The sequence below is a fragment of the Larus michahellis genome, chromosome 4 (genome assembly GCF_964199755.1).
Source record: "Larus michahellis chromosome 4, bLarMic1.1, whole genome shotgun sequence".
Taxonomy (NCBI): domain Eukaryota; kingdom Metazoa; phylum Chordata; class Aves; order Charadriiformes; family Laridae; genus Larus; species Larus michahellis.
The window spans coordinates 90212192-90231337 of NC_133899.1; the positions used below are offsets into that span (position 1 = coordinate 90212192).

Here is a 19146-nt window from a genome sequence, read left to right on the forward strand (position 1 = left end):
TGCAAGGTGAAGTTTGGAATTTTTCCAGTAGCCCAGCTGCCAATTTACCATCATTGATCATTATCAGGAGTCATTTGACTGAGGTGTCTGATGTATAACAAAGCGTGTTCTTGGCTGTGTGCGATATAGTAGCTGTTTCAGGTTTTGGGGTCCTGCTTGTACTGGTTTGTGGAAGGCTGCACTTCATACCTGATTGTAGTTTGCTGAGAGATAGGTCCTATGATATAATTAAGTTGTAGTGCACTGATTAGCTGGTATGTGTGTGTGTGACTAGGGGGGGACGAGTTTGCTGGCACCCACACTATAAACAGAATACCTAATCCAATTCCTTGGCACTCAGTGGAAGTTCAGCTATTGAATTCAATGAGAGGAGGCGCATGCCCAGTGCTCTTTTGACTTAATATTCAATTCTCTGTCCCCAAAATGTTACACTATCCCTTACGGAAGGTATTAGAAGGTTGTGTGACTTGAGTTTAGTATAATCCTCAGACAGTTAAGTGGAAAGAAAAAAAAGACAGAAAATCTATCGGAAGCTCTTACTTCGTTTGAAGAGAAATCAGATTTTTGTCATGTGAAGGTATCTCATAGTATTTAGTACCTTAAAGTTTACCAGTAAGTGAGATTGCAAGACTTGTCACATCATGATAATGCACAAGATGCTGTAAATGCTCTGGATGCTGATTTCGGTTAACTTCTAAAACCAAAATTTCATCAGAAGTGAGATTTTTTTATTTTAATTATTTCCCCCCCCCGCTCTGTGACAGCTAAGCACTTAGAGTCAGCATCACACTTTGCATCACTGCCTTGTTTTGGCAGTGTAGCTAGTAAGCTAAGATATAAAACCAGAAGGAATTTCAAAAATTCAATGGATCTTAGTATTTTATGATCCTTCTATTTTGATTTAGTGATGCTTGTTTCATTTTGAGTTTTTCAGTCCTGCATTGTTAGGATTACATATACCATATGAGAATTTGTTTAAAGATCATTTTTATTGGAAGTAAAATAAAACCTGGAAATCTCTCTGTTATTCTAAGGCTTTATAACAGCTTGTTTGTACAAAGTCTAAATTTGGAGTCAGATGTGACTTGTCCTTTAAAATAATAATAGCCTCAGAACGCTGCTAATAAATGTTGGGGGATTTGTTAGTGCTCAAACAAGTTTGAAGATATTTGAATTGTTTGCCAGACTTAGCCTTTACACTGATGGAGTTCGGGCTATGGGTCTGCATTGTACTTTCCTAAAATGCTGATCATTAGGTGTGTAACAGCTATCCTTATTGTTGATAGCTGTCCATACTTTTTTAACATTTTCATAATCTATTAATTATTTGTTAACCCTTTATAAACCATTTATAAATGTACCATGGATAAAAAAAGCGTGACCATTCCGTTTTTTCCCTCAAGTTTAATATTAAAGGCAAGTCCAAGGTCAAGATGGGCACGGGGAGGCTTTAGGTAGTTGGTGTAGTTTATATTTTGGCCAGTCAGCTGAGGAACCACGTGGAACTAAAATTAGTAAAGTGTGTGCAGAGAAGAAAGTTCACACGGTGTAATGCGCTGTGGGCAGTATTAGCGTTGATTTACCCAATCTGTTAATGGTGTCTGTCTAGACCTTTGGAACATTCCTTAGCTCCTTATTTAATGTAGGAGGAATCATTTCTGAAATTAGCATATAAATTGTCCAGAGTCAGCAGCCCTTTAAAACCATGTTCTACCCTTGTGTCATGGCACAATAACTGTTTTTTAAAAAAAAATAAAGTCCCCAATCAGGCATGTTCTCATGAAGAAGCTCTTGACTTAAGATTGCATGCTGAAAAAGTGCATAAACCTGAGAAAATTCATTAAGTTTAAAATGGGGAAATGGTCAGGATTTGATTCGGGTAAGTTTTATTTATTTAGTCATGTTAATAAGGGGAAGTGTATTATGATAAGGAAACATCTGGCAAGGTCTATTTGTGTAGGTTTACATCTATGTAATTGAAACTGGAGGCTTTTCTGACTTTGATGCTAAATTTTTTTTTTTCTTTCCTTGCTCTTCCATATAACTCGTATATAAGCCATGCTGTATGGTGTGTTCGTTCCAGGGCTCAGTCCAACTGAGACTCATATGAGAACAAGTCTGCTCTTGGTACCAAACACCAGCTTGCTGCGGAAAGGAGGTGCAAGGAACCTGTCAGAGGCAAATCCTCCTCCCTGGCTGCTGTTCTTTTCTTGGCTCTTCTGAAGTCCTGTACGTACTTGTTCCTGCTTTAGTTGCCAAGAGTAACATACAGCACCCTGTTCTTAGGTTATCATTTTCAAGGGAAGATAATATAACATGCATTCAGCTTGTGAATTTGTGCAGGAATTAGGATCTTTCTTTTTAGAAAGAGTATATGTGTACACAGAGATGGAAAATAAATGACGATACAGTGTGGTAGGTTTTTTTGGCATGAATCTCAGATGACCACACTGAGCGGTGAAGCCAATAAGATCTTTGTACTACAAAATCATGTGTTCTGAACATGCCATGTACTTTACAGAAAAACTATTCCAGGAATGTTGCTAGAGAGTTTTATATGTTTATTTGGTACTTACTTTTCGTCTCCCTTGCTCCAAAAGCCAGGTGCTTTAATCACAATGGAAATCAATTGCTCAGGTCACAAAGAAAAAGGAATGGAAAATAATGTAATTACAGAAACTCCTAAAAATTATCTGAAATAACAACATTTCATATGTAACTGAATAACAATTTTAAGTTGGGATATTTTGTTACCTCCCAAGGGTTAAATACTGAATTTGTTACTGAAAATGCCTTATTGAAAAGCTTTTTCCATTCCAGAAAGGTTTGGCTTGTGGCCAGCAAAGCCTCCAAGATGCTGGATCTTCAATTTGTCATGGTCCCAGTGTCCATCCTGTGTGTCACCCAAGTGTTCTGAAGAAAGCATGTGTTTCAGAGGAGGGGGGAGAGAATGTTTTGGGTTTGTTTTTTTTTTCCCCAATAGATAGTGAAGAGCTGTTCAAGAAGGAAAAAAACCCCAACAAAACAAAACCCAAGCCAGCTCCCTTAAAACAAAATAAGTTGCTTACATGATGCTAGAGTAGGGCACGAGAAGAGTAACTTTGTAAATGCTTTATCCTATCTTGTGTTCAAATCACTTTAAAATTTTTATACGTGGACAGTCCCAGTGACCTTCTGATTGTGATGTCGGATTTAAGCTTGTTTTACTTTTAGTATGAGGGTTTCAAAACAGTAGTTATTTGGTTGGGTTTTGTTTGCCTTTTTTTTTTTTTTTTTTAAAAAAACCAACCCAACCTTTAGTTAAAAAAAAAAAAACCACCTCAGATGGCTAAACACAGGGATACTGATAGATGCAGAATTACGTGCAGTGAGCAGGGTTTGTGTTCTGTGCTAGTGCTCTGCCTGGCACGGGGAGGCCTTGGCTGGTGTCTGTGGGCCATAACCTTGATGCAAAACAAAAATCACGGTAACAGCGTGACAGGGAAACGGTATGGCTTGAAGTAGAACACAGGAGTTCTGGCTTTTATTTGTACGTTCCAGTTGGGGTGAAATGGGTACACAGAGCCTTCCCGCTAGAGTGAGCGATAGCAGTTATTTTGTGACCATGAGCTTAGCAACCAAAGACTTGCATTTATTTCACAGGCTTTAGAGAGTGTCTGATCCAAAGATAACCGTGCTCAAAAGTGTCAGAATGTACTGGATGAATCAGTGCAGGCCGTTCGTGCAAACCAGAGGTGGATGGGAGTGCTTTCGGACAGGCACAGCTTTCGAGAGGTGCTATGCAAAGTCTCAACACGCTTCTCTGCACACCTACCGTACCTCTGCCCTAGCGCTCCCGGAGAGCTGCCTCTGCCAAGCGTGGGGTGGTAGTTGGGATTTTTCACAAGCACCTCTGAGGCAGCAGATCTGGGATTATTTCACTAAATTTGGAGCCCAGGTCAGACCCAATCCTGTGACATGGAAACTCTTTGCATTCACTACAATGATACATGGTGTTTGTGGGGCACAGAGTTCTATTCTCACAGTCTGCGTGTTGTAAGAGCCACGTATTTTTGAGTAGTCCCTAGTGGAAAAAGGGCTTTGGATTTTCTTATCTATTCCCCTCTCTGATATTCTGTGGCTTGTGGCAAATGATGTATGCTTGTTTTAGTGTTTTTCTTTTAAAATATTTCTGCTTCAGTGGCACTCTAAATGTTTGAAGGGTTTCCCCCCCTCCCTTATTACTCAATTTAATTGGAATTATGGTGCATATCAAAGAGTATTACTGCAAGGTGACCTGGAAATAATCATTTCCTTTCATCTATACCAAACATTTGTAGATCGTTAAAATGTCACAAATAAAAAAGTCTTATTCACAAAGAAATGGCTTTATATGAGCACAGTAAAATATGAGATTTCATTATACACAAAAAGGCTATGTTTTGTATTCCTGGTTCACAGAGCAAACCTCCAACACATGTGGAATGCATGGCAGGATGTAGGACCCTCTAAGGGCTGCATACAGATATGTGAAGGGGAAGAGGAGGAGGGGGGAAAAAAAGCGCACTTGTGGGTCTGAGGAAACGACCCCTTTCAGGAACAAATGGAGCATGTGCTCTGGGTCCCGGGGAGGATTTGTGCGGGAATCTTGCTCTCCATGTGCGCGCATTCCTCCGAATCAGACAGGTGTTAAAGTGAAATGGTGCCCAGAGGACGCAGCACCCTCCTATGCTATCAGCAGCCTAACCACATGACGGATCTGAAAGCAGCCAAGCACAACTGCCGAGGGGTTTGCCAAGGGGTTGGATGCCAAATTCTGTGAGAGACTATCCTTGCCAGCTTGGCACCTTTAGGCCATGTGGCTGCTGCTGGCATGGAGTTGTCATTGTAATGTGCTGGGGAGAATGGAACCAGAAACTGTGTTAATAGTGCCTCGTGAATGAAGCTCTCTTATTGTTGTGAATATAAAATATTAATTACCTTACAAATGCGTTTGGGAGGCTGTGCGTGGCTTTGGCGTCTGTCCAGCCTTGCAAGTGGCGAAATTAGAGGATTGCCTCCTGGCAGTTGGATTTATTTGTGTCCCCCACCCCCAGCATCACACTGGAAATAAGAGGGAACTAGTTGAAAACAACTGACGTCTAGGGAAAGATGCTCATTGGCTTCTGAGATTTGGATCAGTCCCTGAGCTGGTGCCTTAGGAGTGGATTTAACCAATGCTGTAATCTTTTGGCACCTGTTGCAGTTTTTGGCAGTGGCACAGGCCAGCTTTGATTGCACTGTGACTGGAGTAGGGAGCATATGTCTGATGCCCATCCCAGAAAGAACAACTTAGTGCTCTTAGTGCCTTTCCTATTGTTTTTCTTCTACTTTCTCTTCTCTTATTCATCAAGCTGCTGTTAGGAGTTATTACATGCAGACAAGGATCTATGAGCATCTTCAAAGCAAACAAATCAAGAATGAAGGAAGACAACAGGAACTGGGAGAGTCCTGTATTAGCAGATTCCAGCTGCTTTTTGCATTTGACTTTGAATTGTTTGTCTGGCCCTGAATTTTTAATAAGTGTGGTAAATAAAGGACTCCAGGCAAAATGATACATGTGCTAGTGTCTGAGATCTAATCAGGAGTATTTGGGTTTATGAATACGTTAATCAAAATAACCAAGTGTGTATCTTCAAGGAGAGAATTCAGTGGACCCAATAAAGGACATCTCTGCCTACATGTCTCTGTACCGATTGTACATCTGTAAATGGCTGCCATCCAGCAAAGCTCTTAAGTGCATGTTTAACTCTCAGCACAACTTGGCTACAGCAATGTTGCTAACTTTGGCATGTGAGCTTTTATACGTTTGAGGCATTCATGTGCCCAGTGTTAAGCACATGCTTATGTGCCCTTCTGGATAACTAACTCTTCCTTGTGTCCTACAGGTTTTTAGCCAGGAGTACAAGTCCAGTTTCCACCTCAGTTTCCTGCTCCTGTAGAAGGTATTGAAGGTGACAATAGGACAGCACATCTTCTATAGCTCTGAGGTTTTTACCTTTCGTTTGAACATCACTGAAATACAGAGGTACAAACCCCTGAATAATGTTACGAAGCCTAGCGATACTGCATGCACTTTACCTTTCCTCGTGCCTTAGAATCAGTCCAAGGATTCCCGGGGGTCTCTTGAACATAATCTGAAGACTGTTAATCAAAATGTGTTTGTGTTTCTGAAAGTGTCTGTCTGTAAGCCACTGCAGTCACCAGAGCACTTCATTAGGTTCTGATGGACAGACCCATTCTTACAAAACAGATTAGTAGGTTTACTATGAGATTTGTCCATAAAAGTCCCTGTTGTTTTAAATCACTATTCTAAATATATTACCAATACAGTCTGTGTAGAATTTAGTGTTTGTTGAAAACAACTCCTCAAGTAACCCATGCAAAATTGTGGCAGAGGCAGGGAGGATAATGGGAAAATGGCGCTCTCATATCACTCTTAAAATCCCCGTTGCTGCATCTCAGTCATATGTGCTTGTACTGATGGATAGTCTGAGAGTTATGTGTGTTTAAAATTTATCATTGTGTTTGCTGCCTTGTGCAAAAGTCAGTCTTGAGAGTTGGGGTGATTAGATTTGAAGAGAAAGTCCTCAGGTCCTTATGGTGGTTCTTTGAATTGTAACTCACCTTTGTTATCTAGAAAGTCAATGTAAGATCTTAGGCTTCCTATCTACCTATGGATATCAAGCAATATGAACATCCGTAAAGGCAGCTCAGCTGTTAAAGCTCTAAAATGATAAATAAGGGAAATTTTATTAAATATAATGTAATTATCAAAGCTCTGAGATCTCATTAAGTACCTCTGTCAACATACCTTGTTTAGAAAAAAAAAAAGGAAAAATTCCATCAGTAACAAACAACTGTACTCATAAGTAAAGTCCAAGCAAGCAAACTCGTCAAAATATTCCGGTGTGTGCAGTTCAGAGTCCACTCGGATATTTTTCCAGACTACCATCTGCATCAGAAAGTTGCTGGACAAATAACTCTGATTCTCTCCGGTAGCTTCTTGGTATGCCTGAAGTGGGATTCCAAAACAGGAATAGTTGGCAGGTTGTTGTGTTTTGTTTTTTACTTTCACCAAAGCCTGTTTGTATTACAGGGATCATAGTGCCTCTCTGGTCTTTGGTACCTGTACTCATTTATTTTAAGAAAGTTAATTTCTTGGAGATCATAACAAAAAAAAATACAGATGGGGAAAGAATATCCTGTTGTTAGAAAGTTCTTATCTGCTGCATTGAAATAATGGAAAATGGCTTTCTAAGTAGCCCAAAGAAGTTAACTTATGGGCTAAGACCCAAATTTCCTTTTTTGTAGATTTTCTGTAGACAAAAAACGCAAGTTCAAGGAATACTTTAAAATATCTTTGTCCAGCTTTTTTGCCCCTGGAGGAGGAAGTGAGAAATTTAGAAAGCACCACATGTGACAGATGCTGCTCAAGATGCTTAACACATTACTTAAAGATGCTCTGTAACCGTGATGTTGTGAGTAATAAAAGAATGTGAATGGATGGAAGAAGAACAGTCCAGATTTACTGTAACCACATCTGTAGCCTCATCGCTCTCACATGATGTAAAGAGGTCAACAAATTCCTGCCAGTTCCTGGAGTATTCCTGAATGTATCTCTGCAGTGCAAGGCAACATCAGCTTAGGGAGCCCTCAGGTTGCCTCCAAGTGAGCTGGCATGTCTGTAGCAGATTACCACACAGGGATACAGGCTTCAGTGCCAGAAACAGTAAAGCTCTGTTACTGCCATACATAGTTAATTAGCTCGGGTGTCACACCGAGCAAACACAGCTATATTGCTTCTGGTTCTGCAGCTAAGTTAATTGAGGCTGGCTTGGGGATCTTTGCCCCAATGTGCGGTGCAGACATACCCAGGAATGCACTCCTATTGTTGAATGAATACTGTATTTTCTCATAAATGTGGCAGGAGTATAATTGCAGGGTGGAAAAAGAAGGCCAATATACATTCACTTCACTTTAGAAACTAAATTAAACCTTTGACTTAACTCACTTCTATACCAGCTCCCTGCAGGCATTTCTACAGGCTTCATTAGAGCCAACCTAGAGGCCATGGAAAAGGTCTTACAAAAGACTAGCCAGGAAGCCAGTCACAGACCCAGATCCTGCTGCTACAGAATACAATCTGCCTCTTGGCACCTCGGGCTTGCAGCTGCCAGGCACTCTCCTTATGTGGTCACTGGTGTTGGCTCGGGGGCTGGAGCAGATAGACGAGGAGGGCTGAGGGGGAACACATTCATCACTGCCAGCAATGAGAGGAGGCAGTGCCAAGTCACTATGTAACTAGGCACATGTGCCAATTTGCTCAGTAATTGGATTGCTATTTGAAAAATTAAAGCGGTGTCTAGAAAATTCTAACCTTCGCATTTACGAAGTATGAAGTTTGCAGCTGAGAGGCTGAGCAGGAAGAATGGAGGTGATCAAATGTAGGTGTTTAAGGAGAGCAAATGTAGGAAGTAATCTGATTACTTTCCAAAGTGTTACACCAGCCTCAGACGCAGCCGCTGTGTATCGGAGAGACAAAGAGCAAGATGCAGTGCAGCGCGGAGCCGTAGCATTATAGACAAGCTGTAACCCATTGCTTACTAAGGAAAATTAGTGAGGACTTATCAGCTGAAAGCCATTTGTATAAAGAAAACGTATAATTAGAGGGAAGGGCTTGATATACTTGCTGTAATTATTTTATTTTATTTTATTTTTCCTAAAGAGAAAAACCTGTTAATGGGCATTATTGTATCTTTTCAGTTTTTTTTCTGAGCCTGCAAATTTGTCGCTTCTGTCTACATTGCTCTCAAATACACTTGATGAACAAATCCTGTGTGCTAATATTAAGTGTAAATGATATTGAATTATCTAGCTGCAGAGAGAATTTCTCATTTGGAAGTATGCCTCTGCCACAAGCCATTTCTGCTCCTCCTGAAGTCTAATTCAGACCTTGCTTTGACTTCAGTAGAAGCCTAATTGTATCCAAAAATATAGTTACCTGAATAGTCCTTCAGGCATTTAATTATTCCTTGCAGTTGAGCTCACTGGCCACCCTTGTTCAGCTGAAAACTTTAAGCATATGGATATGATGGATTATAAATTGTTCCTGCGGTAACATTTGTAGTTTAAAGTATAATCCAGTTGCTAGTAGACGCATAAAAGTAGTGCCTGGGTTCTTCATCACTGTTAAGCGGAAACTCAAGCTGGAAGCTCTGTATTTAAAATAATAAAAAGTAAAAATCTATGGACTCATACTGAGGAAGAACTGTTTGGAACCTCTGTGAAATGTCTGATTATTTCTCATGCGCTCAGTCCTGGTAGAATGAGGTTAACACATGTCAAAGCAGAGGCTAAGGAAATTTTGGGTTACATTTCTGCCCCTAGATGGAGTATTCTGCACACTGGTATTTTTTATATTTTGGGAGAATGGAGCTGTGTTAGAAGCCTTGAAATGCCTCTTGTTCTGAATTCCCTTTACAGTGTATCAAGTGCTGCCCATTGGGACTAGACTAACTGGGTCCCAGAGACCATTTAGAAGAGAAAAATCAAAATAGGCGTTGTTTGTATAATTGATCGGATACTATATATGCTGCAATTTCTTAAGGTCTCTTATATGTTGGTTAGCGATAGATGCGTATGTCAAAAAGCAAGAAGCATTACAAAATGTCACTAATTACTATGAAACATCTGAGGCTTGCAGTGCTGGAAGTTTCTGTGATTTTCATGGTCTTCCCTTCTCTTAGTATACTCTGAATACCATGGTAACCTTAACTGCTTGTAAAACACTTTAATAGTGACCACTGTAATATGGTGGTTGTGTGCAAACAGCACGCACCATTGCTTCAGAGGTGTTTGTAACATTTTGTTTTTGTCACAATCGGAGCAAAATGTTGCCAGATTTCATAGAACTGAATCCTAAACTTGCCAAAGAGGGAGCTGAAAGTAAGTTCTCCTCTTCTCCAGCTGCTGTCTTTGATCATCTCTGGAGTTTCATTGATACATTCCTTCCCAGCATTCACAAGCTTAGTGAACCATGGCTCCAGAAAGCACGGAGTTGCTTGGGAAAAGCATTTGGCTACAGACGCTGTATTTGGAGAGGGGGGTGGGTGGCAGATTAGAAGCCAGCTTTTGAAAAACCTAGATTGTTTTCTATGTGTGAGTGAGAATTCAGCTGTAGGCTTTTACCTCAGGTATGTTCACATGTGGGCTTCTGGTTTCGCCCGCTCTAACAGGAGGAACCAGCTGCAAAGTTTGTCCCTGGACTGGGAGCTGAATTCCTGCAGAATCCGGAATTTTGGTTTGGACATTTTTAGATATGATGTAAATGCCAGCAGCTTCCTAACAACTGTTCTTGAAGCTCAGAGCAGAATTTAGAGCAGACCCTTGTGAGTTAGGGAATTGCACAAGACATCCCTTCTCAGAACAGAAAGAAAAAGGCCAACAAAACCTAAGCCATCTGACTAGAGTCCTGAGAAATGCTTTCCAGCTTTCAAAGAAAGAAAGGGTCTTAATTCAGATTTGCCGGAATTGTCTAATTAGTCCCTTTAATGCCATGCACCTTATAGTCTGTGCCACCGGATTCGTCCTATAAATGAGACGATGGGCTAATTCATCTTGGCAGCAGTAAACAGACCTTGTGATTGTCCTCCTTACAAACACCGGCCTGATTTTAGGAAAATGCTTTGACCAAGCCTGTGTCCCTGCTCCCTCCCCCGCGAGCCCCCCCCTCCCTTTTTCTGAGCGCTGCCTGTGCTTCTTGCCCTCCTTCTTCCCCACCAACCCAACCCACCCCGTCTCACACACAGTGACATACCTCACACATTTGCCACTGCTAACAACAACCTGTCAACTCTTTCTTTGCACCGTGCTAGGCGCCCTTTGTTTCTGCAGCCCAGCAAGCCTTGCAGCTGTTGTCCGAGGCCTGCTCCGACAGCCTGTGATCAGTCAGCTGCAAAATCCTCCCTGAACAACTCGGTATTCACAGCTCTAATCGGGCCAGCGGACTGTTTCCTCCTCTCTCGCAGTAAATCTTTATCACTTGCGCTCTGCTCGTCAGTTAGTGGCGCCAGGCCTTTGGGCTGCTCTATCCCTTTCCCATACTCTGCTGGGCTGTGTGCTCTGAATGCTAACTCCAGCCTTCTTTAGACTCCGGGCTGCCTTGGTGCCGCAATCCACATGTTGGGAAGGTCCGAATTCCTGCTCCCTCCCCATCTTTTAAGCTGAACGTACATCAAGTTTGTAACTCTCCAAAGGTGAAGATGCTCAAAGGCTCCCTCCCTCTGCCTATTTCATACTTTCTTCATATAAGTTAATTATGAGATTATCTTTCTGTTTCTTCCCAGCAGGCTGTTGTGCTTCTGTGTAAGAGCTGTCTTTGGTGGGAAGAAGAGGGTGAGCTGCCCAGCCTAGGGAAGCCGGTGATGGCAAGGGAAACCCTGGGGAAACTGGCACAAACCTTAATTTGATCGCATGCCCAGGGCTATTAACCTTCCTCCTAATGGTTCCCCCCACGGACGGAAACACATTTCCCTCCATCCTGTCCCTGACTTGATGCCATCTCAGTCTTTTAAAAGATTTACATCAAAGATGTGGAATTGTGAAGCAGATTTTTTTAGAAAAAAAGGATCAAAGTTTGCTTTCTTAGTGTCCCAGCTGAGTTGAGGAGAGTCCACGGAGCTTGTAGGGTGAGGTTTCCGTCAGCGTGGAGTTGCTGAGGATTTATACTTGTGGAGCTGAAAGCACAACTTTATCTGTGCCTGTTACTGCTTCTGCTACAGCATGAAAACTCCTCCTGCCTCCTTTGGCAAAATGTTCTGGGTTTTATTTCCCTGTGTGCTGTATTTGGGCCTTGGATTGCAGATGACAGAGAGGGTAATTAAAGCTCAGTTAAACAGCTCATTTTGCAGAGACTCAACTAGCTTTTAAGTAAAGCTTACTGAAGATTACTTTAAAAAATGAATAAAAAAAATCAGGATAGCGAGCGCTATTTCAGTTTATAAGGAACCTGGGAAGCTCTTGTCTGAACATTGATGTGAGGACCAAAAAGTAATGTTTTTTGATCTTGTCTCTGAAGCTGAGTCCATCTTGGGCATCTTTCTGCATCAGCTTTCCCCACCTTTCAGTCCTTACGTTTCAGCTGTTCCAAGTGTGTGTGCGTGCACACCAAATACAATAACCAAATATAGAAATATTCCTTTAAGAGTAAAACATGCACTGTCTTTAAAAATACGTTGTTGCTATTAATTTTGTGAGGCAGTTGTAAAATAGATGCTGCTTGGAAAATCTGCGTTTATTTCTATTCAGACTTTCTATGCCCCAGTTCCTCATCAGTGTAGTATTTGCTTGATTAAAGATAAGCTCATATATAAAGGATACTTACATTTTTGGCATTGGTGGTCAGTTTGAGCCTGTAAAGAGTAAACTTAATGACAATGACAGCCAATTTGTTGTGCAGAAGAAGGTTGCCATTGGGCTGTATTATGCACGCATGTCCAGTAATCCACAGGTAACACGTGGCACTGCTTATTCACCGAGCTCACAATTTGAGTCTAACAACCCTGGGCACGTACCCGTGTCCTGGTAGTGCTCGGTTGGTGCGCCCTTTGTAAGCAGCTCTCGAACACCCTTCCAGGTGGGATGTGTTTTGTCACTGTGTAACCAGACCTATAAACAAACATGTTTTAGGCTTGATTTGGGAAATTAGCTCAGATTTTGCTAGTATTTGCCACAGAAGCGCCCTTCTGTCTCGGTGTGTTCTCCAGTGAAATTGAACGTACAGGAACAGGATTTGAATATTGGCCCTTTTTCTGTGGCCCGTCTACAAGGGCAGCAGTAGAAATATGATCTCGTAGAAATATGAACTTGTAGAGATAGTAGAAATATGGAGTGTCCCACAAACGGTCTGATTGTACCATTCGTTGGGGGGAGCTTCACTGCTGAAGGTGCTGGTTTGAGTTGGCTTGGTGAAACCTAAGATAGAGGATACAATAACATCCTGATAGGCCCCAGGTAAACATCTTAAAGATAACCCTTTTTCTTCTGATTTACTTGCTCTTGTGTGACTGTTCTCAGTGAATTCCTGTGTGTCCCAGGGTTTTACCTCTCATCCTTTAGTCACGTTTTTCCCTCACTCTCTCCGAGCTTTCAATGGCTATGGTGGGACTGTTATGGTGGTGGAGTTTCTTAGTTTGGCTCTCTTGGCTCTTGACGTGAAAGGAAACCTTCTACCCAGTCAACCACCTGTGCTTCCTCTGTACCTCTAAGTCTCGTCTATCCTGTCAGCCTTGATGGAGTGACTTCGCCTGCGGTTTTCATGGCTATATCCTTTGGAGGAAATCCTGGTTGTGTTCCCTGACCCCTTCAAGCCAGAAGTGTAATAGCAGAGTTTGGCCCGTTTGTTTTCTGTCAAATAGTAAGTTACTGGACATGGTTATTTTGTGATGTGATTGTCTTCTATTTTATAAAGCAGTGATGCTCCACCATGCTTGGGGGTGTGTGTGCGTGGGTAATTTATCCGTTGTCGTCTGCACAAAAAGCAGCTGATTTTGAGGTGTTCCTCAAGAACTTGATGTCCTTTAGAGAACCAGTATTTTGTACATCCTAATTTTTATTTATTTATTTTATTAAATTCATGGTAGCTTGAACTTATATGCAACCTGATACAGTGGAAGGAAATATCTTGGCTTTGAATTACAAAGGAAGATTCTAACAGCGTGAACTGAAAATGAATAGAACAAGAAGACTTTCTCAAAATTATTATTATTTTTTTAAAAAATGAAAACAACTTGAAACACAGCACAGTATTTTAACTCTCTTTACGCAGAAGTAAGCAAGGCTGTGCACAGCCCAGCATATAATTCCCTTAGTATGTTGCCACTGTCCACGTGTCCTGGTTCTCCTGCTCATCTACTGATGTTTGTGCCTCGAAGTGAGGTTTGGTTTGAGGGATGCAGCTGGTGCTCACCTTGGTATGTTTGTAATTCTGTGGTGCTTGGTGATGTGGGCTTTGAATAATCAATCAGAAAAACGTCTTGAAGTTATGACAGGAAGTTTTTGTCTGTTCTTTTCCTCAGAACTTTGTACCATAGGGGAAAACTCCTTGCAGGAGGCAAATATCCTTAATGAGAGTGTATTGTTGTTTGAAGCATCCTATCTCAGCTCTCTTGTCTTAGAGAGGTAAGTTGAGTCTTTTCTTCATTTCTACCCAGACCTGCAATGAAGGCTTCGTATTTTTTTTCTGTTTACTTCCTGCTAGAAGACGACTCGTTCATGGTTGTAGCATGAACAGGATGAGCAGCATTTGAGAACAGCTTATGGATTCACTGCTCCAAATTGAAAGTGGACTTGACTGATTTTTCCTAACACATCTGGATGTATATACAGGAGCAGGATATTTTATTGTTCTGCTTTTTTAAATTCAAGGAGCAATGTCAATTTCTTTTCGTGCTCCTCTCATGGCCTTTAAGAACATCTCAGACCCCAGCAACTTTCTATTTGATTTATTTTTTCCCTTGAGTTGGTGATAATATGCTTACACAGTAATTCCATTTTAAAATAGTCTTTTAGTCTAGGAATTTCCTTGTCTGATTTCCCTCAGACTTTCCAGAAAAGTTCTACCTTGGCATAAATTTTGCACCTGTGAAAGTTCAAGGAAATCAGTTTAGCTTTTGCTAAATGAGGAAGGGATTCTGCCAAAATTTAGCTTATAATAAAAGGCTAGTTAAAGTATGGAGAGACTAGTTTCTTCATAATTACTAGGTAGCATGAGTGTATAATCACTTTCCTAAGGAAAAATAAGATTAAATGAGTTTCATATTGCTTATAAAAATGAATTTTTGTTTCTTTGCTCAGGAAAGGAGGCTCATTGCTAACCCATCGTGTTTAATTTTGTGAGCCACTTCTTGTGTGTGGATTTCCTGTAAATCTTGAATAAAACCATGTAAAAGATGAACAAAGAACGAGGAGAAAATTATAAATGGATCCATGTGACTGCCTCTTCTCTAGACATTTTTTTTTTTCCTCATTTAAGAAGTTTAGAGGGAATGCACGGCCATGCAGTGTTTGTTAAAGCTGATGGAATATCTTTCTCCCTCAGGGTATTTCTTTAATCAATGTTTCTTTATACCATTAGGTCATCTCCTCTTTTTCTTTTTTTCATGTTTGTTTTTTTTTTTTCCCTGAAGAAGCCTTGTTTTGTACATTTTCATGCATCCTGACGTTTATTCTCAGAATTATGGCCTGATCACTTCCTCTCTTTTCCTCAAAAATTCTGTCGTTTTATCTATTTTAAGTGCTGGAGCACAAAGATAAGCCCATCATAGTTCTCTCATTTTCCCCAGCAGTTCCCCCCCTCCTCTCCCCGCAATGAAAAAATGAAAGGTCTCATGGTCTTACAGATTTTCTTTATGCTTATTTTGGCCTATTTGCAACCCAAATACATCATCATGCTATAAGACGGCTCTCTAAGGCTCTTGGATCAATTAAAGGTAGCCCTATTCATTGCCAGTACAAACCTTTGCCTATTAACTCTTTCAAAGGGCATTTGTCATCGCAAAAAGCTGTGAATGCCGTCTGGGTTCATTGATTAAAAAAGGTATTGTTTTAAGGCTGCTGAATATCTTAATTAGTTGTAATCAGAGGGTAGCTTGTGTCTGTAAAGTGATACAGTTACCTTTCACCTACTTGCTTTTTTTCTGTGTTTTTAAAAGAAAAAAATCTCAAATGTAATTCAAGCATACTGTTTTTAGGGTACAAGAGGAGTGCGCTTGCTGATCACACTATAATTTATGACACTTATTTTGTAAAGCCAAATATTTAATGTGGTAACCCAGAATACATCTCATTGGCCTACGATCAGCCAAGAGTGAGTAAGCGGAGCGGCACCGCTCGTTGCCAGCGATCATCCTCCTTTCTTCACTCAGAAATCCAGTGTCTGTATTCTGGAAATGTAGAAATCCCCCCCAGTTCTTCAAGCACTTGCACGTGTGCTTAGCTCGAGCACGTGAATCGTCTGTTAATATAGAGTATATACAGCACTCGTTGGCAGATCAAGGTAGAACAGGGTAACGTTTTTTAGACCAGTAGTTCATCTAAAACAATTGTTGTCTCAAATCATTTGAAGCTATTTATGAATGTGTACCAAAGCGCTGGCAAATTGTTTTAGCTGGAAAAATGTCTCTTCTGCTGAATCAAAACACTTCTTTCAGTAGTTAACAATACAAATCTGTTTGCTATTTAAAGAGACCTTTTCAAAAATTAAAAGCAACTCTTTTCCTTGCACTTTGTGAAAAGTTTTGCTTGTTGCTTTCTTGGTTTATTTTCCTGAGAAAACTACATAGTTTATATTTCTCCTAAAATATTTTGCTCAAATCAAATGGTTATTTACGTGCCTCTAATGGATGCATCGGGGTGTAGACAGAACCCTTCTAGTCACGTGTCTCGATGGTGCAGCAATGGCTTTTGTCATTTGACCCTCACCGTCTGGAGATGCATTTCCAGGGAAGGTGATTTGGGGAAAATAAGCTTTTCTTTCCATATTTGTGCAAATATCTTCTTACAGGGAGGAAAACCTGCTCGACGAAAATCCTTAAGCTAAGCCACAGGTGGTAGAAATGCGTGCTTTTGAGCTTGAATAAGATCCTAAATACAGTGATAATAATAAATAGCATTTAATTTGTTTCTTTATGGGAAGGGGAGGGGGCACAAATGGTGTCTTACAGAGAATCACCCATATCTAGGTCAAAAAGTCCTTAGAAAATACCTAACACTAGACACATATATCAAATTGCTGGTGCAGCTTGGTCATCTGGAAAGCAGGGCAATGCCACGTCTGGGAACCACCAGACAAATGAATCCCTGACACTCGCACTCAACTTGTGGTCTGCTGGATGAATTTTATTACAGGAAATCCATGCATGCACATGGATTCTCAAGGTAATATGGCAGAGTCATGTAAATGCAAGTGATACTGCATTCAGTCTCTTATTTTCCAGTGAATAATTGTACTAGACAACATATGGCTTGAAGTTAGAGTATGTTTGTCGTATATTTTTTTCAGAAGCCAAGACGATATATGCACTTCCCTTGCAGGATAATTTTGCTATACATGTCTAGATTCTGCTTGAAGTACTCTTCATGAGTACTTTATGTTCTTTTTTTTAAAAAAAATTATTTTTACAAAATGCTTCAAAAACCCTTGTCCTGTCTTCAATTGACTGTGTAGGTAAGAGCCTGTTATCATCTCTGTTTCACAGATGGAGAAGAACCGTCTGATAAAGATGAAAATCCCATTTCAAGGAAACGCAAAAACTTAAGCATGTATTTTAATGTTCCTATGATTTTGACATCAACTATTCTGAGAAGTTTCTCTGGGCTGCTGTCAGAAGCAAAACTAGAACATGGGTTTGAGTTGCAGACAGTACCTCAGCCGCAGTATTCCTTGTTGCGGTGTGTGGACGTGAGAATTTTTCTACTTGATAAAAAGTGTGGTGTATGGCATGGTCATACAGGAGACATTTATTTTCATAGTTGGTTATTTAATTCAGTGGTTCATATACTGTGGTACTGATCCTGTTTTGGCGTGGATATCAGTGCAGTTCTAACCTTTTTCTTCAGCTTTGTACATTTTCAGAGAAGTGTGTAGTGTCTTTTCTTTGGTCAGGTGTCTTGGAAACAAATTTAGAGAAATAAATATGCACGTTTCCACTGTAACTGTGATGTGCATATGTATTTATATATAATGGTATTGTGTGTCTTGCTCTATATAACATTTTTAGGTGTCTGTACAAGTAGGAGATTTATGAAGTGTGACTCATTTTTCCTTCTCCACACTGTTCCAGTGGAAGAGCTCAGACTGCGATGAGAAAAACTAGTACACGTTATTAAGAATTCCGATAAAGTAGGCTGAATAAATTTGTTTTCTTTGTGAGCCTTAATCCTGTGTTGTATTGGCTTCTTGGACATGGCTAATTTATTTGGAATTCCATTCTGTTCCCGACAGCATTCCTGATTAGCAGTTTGATCACCCGGAGCAAAGTTACATACCAGCTTTCAACTCTTGTAATCTAGCAGTGTAATTTTTTCAAATGGACTCTTTTCTTTCCTTCTTTGTCCTAGCTCCCTTTCTTTTTGTGTGCAAAGAGACTTTAAAAATAAGCAAGATAACCTGTTAGTAGAATGAAAAACTTGTTCAAAATCCAATATAGTTTGCTGAATGCCTGACTCGGGTCTGGCTACAAAGCCTCTGATGCAAAGTTGAGACTGGAATATGGACACTTCTGAAATCATAGAGAGTCACATCAGCCTGTGCTTATTGTAAATCTAATGTTGTGTGGCTATTGAAAATGAGACTTAAGAAAGTAAGTAATTAAGGAGACAAAGCCAAACCATAAAGCCCAAGCCATTCAATCCCACACCATTTTTATTTTTTTTTAATTTAGTATGATAATGGTAGGTCTGATAATTTGTTATTACTCATGTGGCTTTAACTAAGCTTAGGAAGTCTTTTTCTAGTTATTATTATTTAATAACAACTTTATTGAATGCAATCATATTTTTGATCATCTATTTTCAAATATACCTTTCAGATAATGTAATTTCATTATTAAATATACAAATAAGCTTGGGAGCTGTGTCAGTGCAGCATGTGAAATATTTACCTTCCATCACTTATAAAGGATAAGTTTTTTCAGTAATTGTATTTTGTGGGTGGTGTGATACTATCTTCGAGTTCTTTCCGCGCTCTGTAGTTTGCCAAAGCACATTTTTGCCTATGGTAAGTTTTAAAAACTTCATCCTTTGACTTCATTTGCTAATTAAGTTTGTCATGTGCTGGACCTTGGTTCGAAATTGCAGTTGCATCACTGTTCACTTCTGTCAATACCGGTTTATGCTGGCATTGACAACAAATGATGGCTGGGAAACCCAAATTTAATTGTACACCAAAGGCAGGATTCGACCTGATTTCTTTTGGGCAGAGCACAGGAGGTTCCCTCTAGTTCTCTCTAGGTTCTCTCATCATCTGAGAGAACCTAGAGGAAACATAGCATATAGCAGCCCCCTTCCGTATGTGCTTCATCTGCTGAAGACATGTAGTTACAGATGAGAGGGAACTGGGTTTTCCAC

At 40.3% G+C, this 19146-nt stretch overlaps 1 long non-coding RNA gene across 1 annotated transcript; it reads left to right on the forward strand.

The window, feature by feature from the left end:
• The first annotated feature begins 1669 nt into the window (after positions 1 to 1669).
• Positions 1670 to 17957, forward strand: LOC141742872 (uncharacterized). Its single transcript, XR_012586906.1, has 5 exons — positions 1670 to 1879; positions 2084 to 2229; positions 5907 to 6046; positions 14097 to 14199; positions 17277 to 17957. It is a non-coding gene; the product is annotated as an uncharacterized LOC141742872 (long non-coding RNA).
• The last annotated feature ends 1189 nt before the right edge of the window (positions 17958 to 19146 follow it).